This window comes from Pistacia vera, unplaced genomic scaffold, assembly GCF_008641045.1.
Source record: "Pistacia vera cultivar Batoury unplaced genomic scaffold, PisVer_v2 Contig243, whole genome shotgun sequence".
NCBI classification, from domain to species: Eukaryota; Viridiplantae; Streptophyta; class Magnoliopsida; order Sapindales; family Anacardiaceae; genus Pistacia; species Pistacia vera.
This window is the reverse complement of record NW_022196050.1, coordinates 800775-810545: the sequence shown is the minus strand read 5'-3', so window position 1 is coordinate 810545 and position 9771 is coordinate 800775. Positions and strand designations below refer to the sequence as shown.

General features: G+C 36.5%; 1 non-coding gene across 1 annotated transcript; it reads right to left on the bottom strand.

The window, feature by feature from the left end:
- Nucleotides 1-4206: 4206 nt before the first annotated feature.
- LOC116131824 lies at nt 4207-4313 on the bottom strand. Its single transcript, XR_004128309.1, has one exon. It is a non-coding gene; the product is annotated as a small nucleolar RNA R71 (small nucleolar RNA).
- Nucleotides 4314-9771: the final 5458 nt, after the last annotated feature.

The following is a 9771-nucleotide window of genomic DNA, read 5'->3' as shown; positions in this document are numbered from 1 at the left end:
TTCAGGGACTTTGGTTGCTTAATACTTTGCTTGACTCTTGGGAAAATTTTCGTGTATCCTTGACAAATTTTGCTCCTAATAGTATTGTGACCATGGAATTTGTCAAGAGTAGTGTTTTAAATGAGAAGGTCAGACGGAAAACTCAAGGTTCTTCATCATCACATTCTGAAGTCCTAGTCACTGAAAACAAGGGGAGAAGCAAGAGTAAAGGTCAAGGGCAAAAAGGTAGAGGTAAAAGTAGGAGTAATCAAGGTCAAAGTACAAGAATCTTAAATGTCAATACTGTGGTAAAATTGGGCATATCAAGAAATATTGCTACAAATGGAAAAGGGAGAGCAAACCCGAAAATAGCAAGCAGGAGAAAAATGATGATGGCAAGCATAATGATCAAGTTGCTACTGTTACCTCTGAAGATTTCTTCATTCTCTATGATGATGATGTTATAAATGTTGCAAGCCAAGAGACTAGATGGGTAATTGATAGTGGTGCTTCTATTCACGCTACATCTAGAAAAGATCTTTCTACTTCCTATGCTATAGGCAACTTTGGGACAATAAAGATGAGCAATGATGGTCTAGCAAAGGTCATTAGTATTGGGGATGTGTGTTTGGAAATGGATAATAGTAGTAGTCTACTACACGAAGATGTGAAGCACATTCCTGACATTCATCTGAATTTGATCTCTACGGGCAGACTTGATGATGAGGGTTATTGCAACACTTCTAGTGATGGTCAATGGAAGCTCACTATGGGTGCCATGGTTATGGCTTAAGGCAAGAAACTTTATACTCTATACATATTACAAGCAAGACTTTCCAAAGGCATTATTAATGCAATGGAGGATGACTTTACAGTAGGCTTGTGGCATAAGAGACTTGCCCACAGGACTGAAAAAGGCTTGGTAATATTGGCTAAGAAGAATCTTCTCTCTGGAATGAAAAGTGCGAATTTGAAAAGATGTATTCATTGCTTGGTAGGAAAACAGAATAGAGTGTTCTTCAAGAGTTCCCCTCTTTCAAGAAAACAATGTATTCTTAATTTTGTGCATTCCGATGTTTGTGGACCTATGAAGACGAAAACACTTGGTAGGGCTTCTTACTTTGAGACCTTCATAGATGATCATTCAAGAAAGTCGCGGGTTTATACATTGAAAACAAAAGATCAAGTGTTGGATGTGTTTAAACAATTTCAGTCTTTGGTTGAGAGACAAACTGGGAAGAAATTGAAGTGCATCAAAATAGATAATGAAGGAGAGTATTTTGGTCCATTTGATGAATATTGTAGACAACAGGGCATTCGACAACAAAAGACACCACCCAAGACTCCACAATTGAATGGGTTAGCTGAAAGGATGAACAGAACACTAGTTGAGAGAGTGAGATGCTTGCTTTCACAAGCGCAATTGCCAGGATCTTTTTGGGGTGAAGCTTTGAATACAGTTGTACATGTTCTTAATCTCACATCTTGTGTCCCTCATTAGTCTAATGTACCAGAGAGAGCTTGTAGTGGCAAAGATGTTTCTTATGATCACTTACGTGTTTTTGGATGAAAGGCATTTCTGTAGATTCCCAAAGATGAAAGGTCTAAGCTTGATATAAAGACTGGATAGTGCATCTTTATAGGTTATGGTATGGATGAATTTGGCTATAGGTTGTATGATCTAGTTGAGAAGAAACTAGTAAGAAGTCGTGATGTTATGTTAATGGAAGATCAAACTATACAAGATGTTGAAAAAACAGAGAAAGTAGTGCCTCAGTATAGTGATGGTTTGATTGACTTGGATCTAGTACCTTTCACAAAATTTGCCAACAAATGTTGAATATGATGTTCAGGATAACCAATAGGATTTAGATGATGCAGATGCTCCTATGCAGGTTGAGACAGATTATCAGACTATTGATCAGCTTCCAAAACCAGAGATTCCACTCAGGAGGTCTATTAGAGATCGACGTCCTTCCACATAGTATTCTGAAAATGAGTATGTATTATTGATTGATGGGGGAGAGCCTCAATGTTATATAGAAACAATGGAAAACGAAAACAAGGCGAATTGGGTTGATGCTATGGAAGATGAGATGTAGTCATTGCATTACAATCATGCCTTTGAGTAGGTAAAGTTACCTAAAGGTAAGAGAGCTTTGAAAAACAAGTGGATCTACAAGGTGAATGATAATCCGTGGATTATACTGTTTTGATTAGACTTTTTAGTTGGATTTCAAATACTTTTTAGTTCATTTTAACTTGAATTGCTACTTAATTCTTTATATTTATTGTTTCAGGCTAAAATGGATATTTTATACAAATAATGAGCGAATTGGAGTTGTTGGACTTAGAAGTGAGCGGATCTCAGAAATTGGGAAAGTTCTGAAGTAGAGTGGAGCACTGTGAAGCTTGTTTACATGAGGAGAGCGTCGAAGATTCAAGCAAAGAAACAAGCGGAAGGCAATTCTGTAAATTTAGAATTCCACATGAATCTTCGCCGTGGCGAAGAGAGTTGCGCACGTGGGTTGAGTTCACTTCCTCGCCGCGACGAGAATCTTTCTTCGCCGCGGCAAAGTCTGCGAATTTCAAAACGCATAGTTTCATTTTATGCATTTTTCCTAGGTTTTTGGGTTAGGTATAAAAGAGAAACTTAGTCATTTTTGTAGGGGTTCATTTTTCTCTTAAAAATAGCAGCTTTTTTACATTTTCTTAGATTGTTTTTGGGTGAACTTTGAATTCAAAGGGTGAAGATTCGAGATTAAACTAGTGGATTCGTCATTTGGGGAGATTTTCTTATCTTTTCTCTTATTTCTATTATGTTGAACTTTAGATTTTTCATTTCTTTTATTTGTATTGTTGATTTAGCCATGAACTAACCTATTTTGGGTTAGGGTTTTGATGTAGTTCGGATTCTAATGGGTTAGAGAGTTGATGATTATTAATTTCATATGATTTTGCTTTGATTGTGTGATTATTCTGTATTTATTGTTTTTATGTGATGAACATGATGAGATTGAGAGATAATTCATGTTAAGCTTCTTGGGTAATCACCATTGTAGTATTAAATGCTAGAGATAGATTTAAGAATCAATGAAATCAATCTAGGATTCTTGTGCTTAATGGACTTTGAACTATTAGTCTTCATTTTGTTAGGTGCGGAAGTTTAATAGGAAAGAGTAAGGAAATATAGCCTGAGAAGGTATATTTTATACCTTAGTGAGTTTGATTTACAATCAAAGCTTGTGAATATGGAATTAGTATAATCCTTAGGTTTAACCCAAAGAGTTCGAATGAAGTCAAAACCCTACCCGTTTGTTTGAATTGATTTTATCAGTGTTTTAATTCTTGCTTCATAATTAGTTTGAATAGTTATAGATTTTGGTCTAGTTTAGTTTAAATTTCTCCCATAAATCCAAACCATTCGATTGCTCCAACTTGAAAACAGTAGAAAAACTTAGTGCTTAGCAACCAATCCTTGGGGGAACGATCTCACTCATCATTCTATTACTTATGTGATTAGTATACTTGCTACATATTGCATGTTGTAGTAAACACGCATTAAGTTTTTGGCGCCATTGCCGGGGATTGAGTTCTGTATTAACATTAAAATTTTCTTGTGTTAGCTAGATTGGAGTGTTATTTTTACTTAATTTTTAGTTGTTTTATTTTTCTTTGTTTGGTGTGATTTTGCTCTTGTTAGTGTCTGTGCAGTTTATGCGAAGAGCAAGACGTCAGCCAATGGTTCCTGTTGATCCTGAGATTGAAAGAACCACTTGCAGACTAAACAGAGAAAGAAGAGAAAGAGAAGCTACAATTGAACTAGAAGAAATAGTTGTAGAGATGGCAGAACCAGAAAACAGGACATTATGGGAATTCTCAGTTCCCACGATTAATGGCAGCGGTTTGAGCATTGCGTGACCAGCAGTCCAAGCCAATACCTTTGAAATTAAGCTGGTAATCATCCAGATGATTCAACAGTCGGTAATGTTCAATGGTGATTTGAAGGAAGATCCGAATCAGCATATTGCAAACTTCTTGGAAATTTGTGACACCTTCAAGTCGAAAGGAGTGTCAGATGACACCATTAGGTTGAGGTTATTCCCATTCTCATTGGGGGATAAAGCTAAGGGGTGGTTAATGGCACTACCATCGGGAACTATCACAACATGGAATGATCTAGCACATAAATTCCTTACCAAGTTCTTTCCTCCAGCAAAATTAGCAAAACTGAGAAATGATATCACATCATTTCTACAAGATGAATCTGAGTCATTATATGAGGCTTAGGAAAGGTACAAGGAATTGATGAGGAAATGTCCACACCATGGGTTGCCAATTTGGCTTCAAGTCCAAACATTCTATAATGGACTGATGGGTAACGTGCAAACCATGGTGGATGCAGCATCGGGAGGAGCCTTGCAGAATAAGACACCAGAGGAGGCTTATGAGTTGCTTGAGGTTTTGGCAAGCAACAACTATCAAAGACCAAATGAGAGAGCGATATCAAGAAAATCTACGGGTCTTCATGAAGTTGATGCCTTCATGGCCATCTCAGCCCAACTCACGGCACTTCAGAAACAGTTGAGAAGTATGCATGTAAATTCTATTCAAGCACCTCAACTAACTTGTGATTTTTGTGCAGGTAACCATGTGAGTAGTGAGTGTCAAGTGAGGAACACATTTGCTTCGTCATCTTCATCATTGGAGCAAGTGAACTACTTGGTAGGGAACCAGAGGCAACCAAACAATCCATACTCCAACACATACAATCCGGGGTGGATAAATCATCCAAATCTAGCTTGGGGAAATCAGAACCAGCAAAATAATCAATGGAACCAAAGGACATTGCCAAACAACCAACCAAGGGTGAATAATCAACCAGGAGATCCAAGAGTGTCAAAGTTGGAGGACATGTTTGGGAAATTCATGCAGGAGACCACAGGTTTTATGAATGAGATGAGGACAAATTTCAGAAATCAAGGGGCATCTATTCAGAATCTTGAGGTATAGATGGGCCGATTGGCTGAGAAGCTAAATGAGCGACCACAGGGTGCCCTTCCAAGCAACACGGTGACTAACCCACGTGAGCAAGTTAATGCAATTACGTTGAGAAGTGGGACAGTTTTAGAGGAGGTAAAAAAATCAAGGAAAGAAGAAAGTCTATCAAAGAAAAATGAAGAATCCGATGGGGAAGTTAATGAAGAAATCACTGCTGGAGAGAAACCACCTAGCCTTAGGAAAGATGAACAGAAACAAGAAGAGGGGAAAAAGAAAAGGAAAGAGAAATTGCCATTCCCTGAGATACGACTAGAGTTGGCACATCACACACCACTCGTGCCTTTTCCTCAAAGACTCAGAAAAGAAAATCAGGATAAGCAGTTTATTAAATTTCTTGATGTTTTTAAGAAACTGCATATTGACATTCCTTTTGCAGATGCATTGCAACAGATGTTGAGTTACGCGAAATTTCTCAAAGAGATCTTGTAAAACCCTTCCCTAGCTGGGTATTTCCTAAGTATCCCTTGGCCATTGAGAACCTAGAAAACGCACGCCTAGAAAAGAAGTTTATTTTAAAATCCTATTTAAAGAATAAATTTGTAGTTTATAAACATATTTATTTTTATTTATTTATTAATTCAATTTCTAAACTATAATAAGTTCATTGTATAAGTCAAAAAAGAAATATAGTTTCCTTTCTTGGAGTAAATTATGAAATCCATAGTAATACTTACTAGAACATATATACTTTTACAAAATTTACTAGTAATTTGATTTCCTTTACTAATACAACATATTTACTCCATTATAGAACATGGACATATTTACTACATTATGAAATATGAGCATAATTACTACACTAAATATTAGCAAAACTATTCAATAGTCATCATTAAAACATCCCTTCATGCTCATAGCGTCCCTCGGAATCCTCTCCCAGCTTCATGCCTTAATCCTTACCTGCAAAACATTTTAAAACATTTCGTGGGGTGAGCGCTAATCGCTCAGTAAGGAATATGGCCATTTAAAAACTATTAAGGTTCATTATACAAGTATATTACTTAGGACCTTACCTACCTACAAAATATGACCTTCATTCTTTAACATAACAAGTTCATAAAACATATCATACACTTTGGACTTTTCTCATAAACATAAGTCATAACATAATCATACATAATATAACATAGAACATATATGACTTATGAAATATTCATGTACATGGCATGCTTATTTCTTTTGTCTTTATACTTGATGGTTTCATTAGTCTTTGTTATCCGATCGGATTCATTTAAACCATTACCTTGTTCTTGGTCGTCACCTCAAAGGACTCATGGTTTCCATAAGAATTCCATTCCTCTGATCTTGGTTTATACCTCAAGAGACTCATGGAATTCATTCTTTAACATTTCATAAATTTTTCATAAGACAACTAAATAAGCTATATGCATTACCATTATGAATGCAAACATATGGACTAACATATTCCATGCTCAATCATACTATATTCTCCTACTAAACTTCTTAACTTAATTCATTCAATTTCTCATACAATACAAGGAATTTCAGTAGTAAGATTATTCAGGGGTTTATTAGAATTAGAAACAAATGGGAATTTCCATTAAGAAGGTGGATGCCATACAGTTCGTTACTTTCAAGCAATTTTTCCATTATCTTCTAATTCGAATTTATTTTTGGCTAAAACATAAAAGTTTTAGGTCTGTTTCTCAAATTTTTAACACTTCAAGAATCAACTCAATCGGACTTCTATAACTTCAGTTATGACTGATTCAGTGAAGCATGTACAGTATAAGTCTTAAAACAGCCAAATCCGAATTCTATTCATTTTAACCATGTCACCTTCATTTGCACATTCATATTATTTGCCATATCATTCTAAGTATAAAAGGCCATAAAAACCTCCCTTTTTACAGAACCAAAAAGTGCCAAAACATCGTCCAACTACAAATCTCTTAATTGGCATAATCATCCTCCATATGCACACATACACCAATCAACACACCCATTTAAACAACTCATAACCAAAACATAGCATCACACTCATATTAACATAAATAAATGTAAGTTTCATAAACCCTAGGTGTTATCAATTGTAGTCATAAGGGAGATTTTTTCCTTACCTTAGTATTCAAAGCACAAAGGTACTCCTCCTTGGCTCCAAAGTTTCACCTTTCTACCTTACACACATAACCACTTATGAATTTCTCTTTTAACTAAAAAATTCAGAAAAACTAGGGTTTTGAAACTCACCTTTAACCCTGAAATTGAAGTTCTTTAAGGGTGGATGGTGATCTCCTTTGAAAATCAACTTGAAATCCTAAGAAAATTTGAGAATAAAAGCTTGGATTAGTGGCTTTTATGGTGGATTTGAGAGATGAAGAAGAAGATGATATATTTGGGGTCTCCAAGGCCGACTACTCTCTCTTTAAACCTTGTAAATATTCATTCCATTGTTACTCTAATGTGATTGGTCAATAAAAGTTAGATATAAAGGTCATTTGGCATAAATTTTTCATATAAGGGCGTTTTGGTCATTTCTACCACAACATAAAGATAAGTACTCATTTAATGCCATTTGACTTCTTTAAAACACTTAACCATTAAGCAATCCCATTAGGTGAATGACTAATTTACCCTTGGTGCACTTTTATGGACACTTAATCATATGATTTTGTATGAAAAGACCATTATACCCTTGGTTACCGTTTATACCATTTAACCTTATTAGTCAACTTTATGACCATTCTACCCTCATTTCTCTTCAATGACATCACCCCTTACACTTAATAATGGCCACATCTCGAAATACATGTAAATTGACCATTTTACCCTTCCATTCAAAAAAAAAGAAAATTACTTGAAAAGTAAATTTCATACCTTAAGGCATTGGAATAATAACGCAGGGTTTATAGATCTTATCGAACAAGAGGAAGTTAGAAGATGAGGAAACGGTGATGCTCACAGAGGAATGCAGTGCCATCTTACAAAAGAAGCTGCCCCCGAAACTCAAAGATCCAGGGAGTTTTACTATTCCTTGCACTATAGGAGATATTACCTTTGGTCGAGTTTTGTGTGATCTAGGTGCCAACATTAACCTTATGCCTTTTTTTGTTTTCAGGAAAGTAGGAATTGGTAAAGTGAAGCCGACAACCATATGCTTGCAAATTGCAGATAGATCCACAAAGCATCCGAGGGGCATCGTAGAGGATGTGTTGGTTAAGGTGGACAAGTTTATTTTTCCTACGGATTTCTTTGTGTTGGATATGGAAGAAGACAAAGAGATTCCTCTTATCCTGGGATGCTATTTCTGGCTACCGGAAGAGCTTTAATCGACGTTCAAGAAGGGAAGTTAATCATGAGGATGCAAGATGAAGAAATAACATTTGATGTTCTTGAGTTGATGAGAGTTCTACCTAAGCAAGAGTCTTGTTTGAAAATCGATGTGGTGGATCAGTCAAGAATTGAAACCTTCCAATTGAATAGTCCTAAGGTGTAAATTAAGAGCTGCATTGTCAAACCGAGCCAGTTAGAGAGTGAGGACCATAACAGAAGGGGTGGCACAACATTTTGAGACGAGCCACAGTTGAGTTTGGGTTCGTGCAAGGAACGGGTCTCTTAGATCAAAAATGGTGAAGGAAAGCCAAGAAAACGGAAAGCGGTAGGTGAGAAGAGTCGAGCCACCAAAGTTATGGCTAAGGGATGGAAATGGGTGGCTAAGCTCTCAACAAAGACCCCGTGTGGAAAAGATCATCAACAAATGAAGCTCCAGTACAAGGGAAATTTCTGGGATGTGATGTACTTGGATAGTCTGGGCTGATGTGAAGAATTGAGAGAGTCGAGCTTTTGACTATAAACAAGCGCTCCTTGGGAGGCAACCCAAGTGTTATTATTTATTTTTCTTTATTGATTGGTTTGTAGTTGTTTAGTTTTGTTTGATTTTGTGATTGAATTTTAATTGATGTGTTTTTGGTTGTGTTTCAGGTGAAATTGGGAATCAAGGAAGAAAATTGAAAATTCCAGTTTTCGCCGCGGCGAAGCAATTTTTGACAATTTAGAAGGCGAAGAGTTCCAGACTTCGTCGCGGCGACGCTTGTTCTTTGCCACGGCGCCGTCCTCTCGGTAAGTTTTCGCCTCGGCGAAAGAATTTGGTGAAATTTGGTTAAGGAAACTTCACCGCGGCGACGATAGTTTGTCGCCGCGGTGTTATAGCCTCGGTAATTTTTCGCCACGGCGAAATATTTTTCTTCGCCACAGCAAGACCTGGGTTTTGAAATTAGGGTTTTTGAACGAAGAACTTCGCCACAACGATGACTGTTTTATATAAATACCCACTTTCATTTTTAACTTTTCATGCAACTCTTCAAATCCAGTTCAGAGAAAAATTTTCCAACATTCATTCCAGAGCATTCCGATGATTTCCAGACAAGATTTCTAACTTCTTAACCTTCCTTAACACCAAACCAACACGTTTCAACACAAATTTTTGTGAAAAGTCACTAAATTTTTTGAGTTCAACGATTTGGGGGTTTTGCATTCTAGGTTGATTTTGGCTAAATTTGTGCCAAGTAGTCCTTACTTTGAGTAAGATTTCACATTCTCTAAGATTGTTTCTCAAAAATTTCGAGTTTTAATTTGTGGATTTGAAATTTGTGGATTGTTGGTGGATTTGCGAATTTTTGGTGGTTGTGCCTTTGATTTTGTTTGAAGAAGGATTGTGTGTGTGTTATGTGATATTGAGGAGTGTGGGCTTTCAATTTTGAAGTGTTTGGG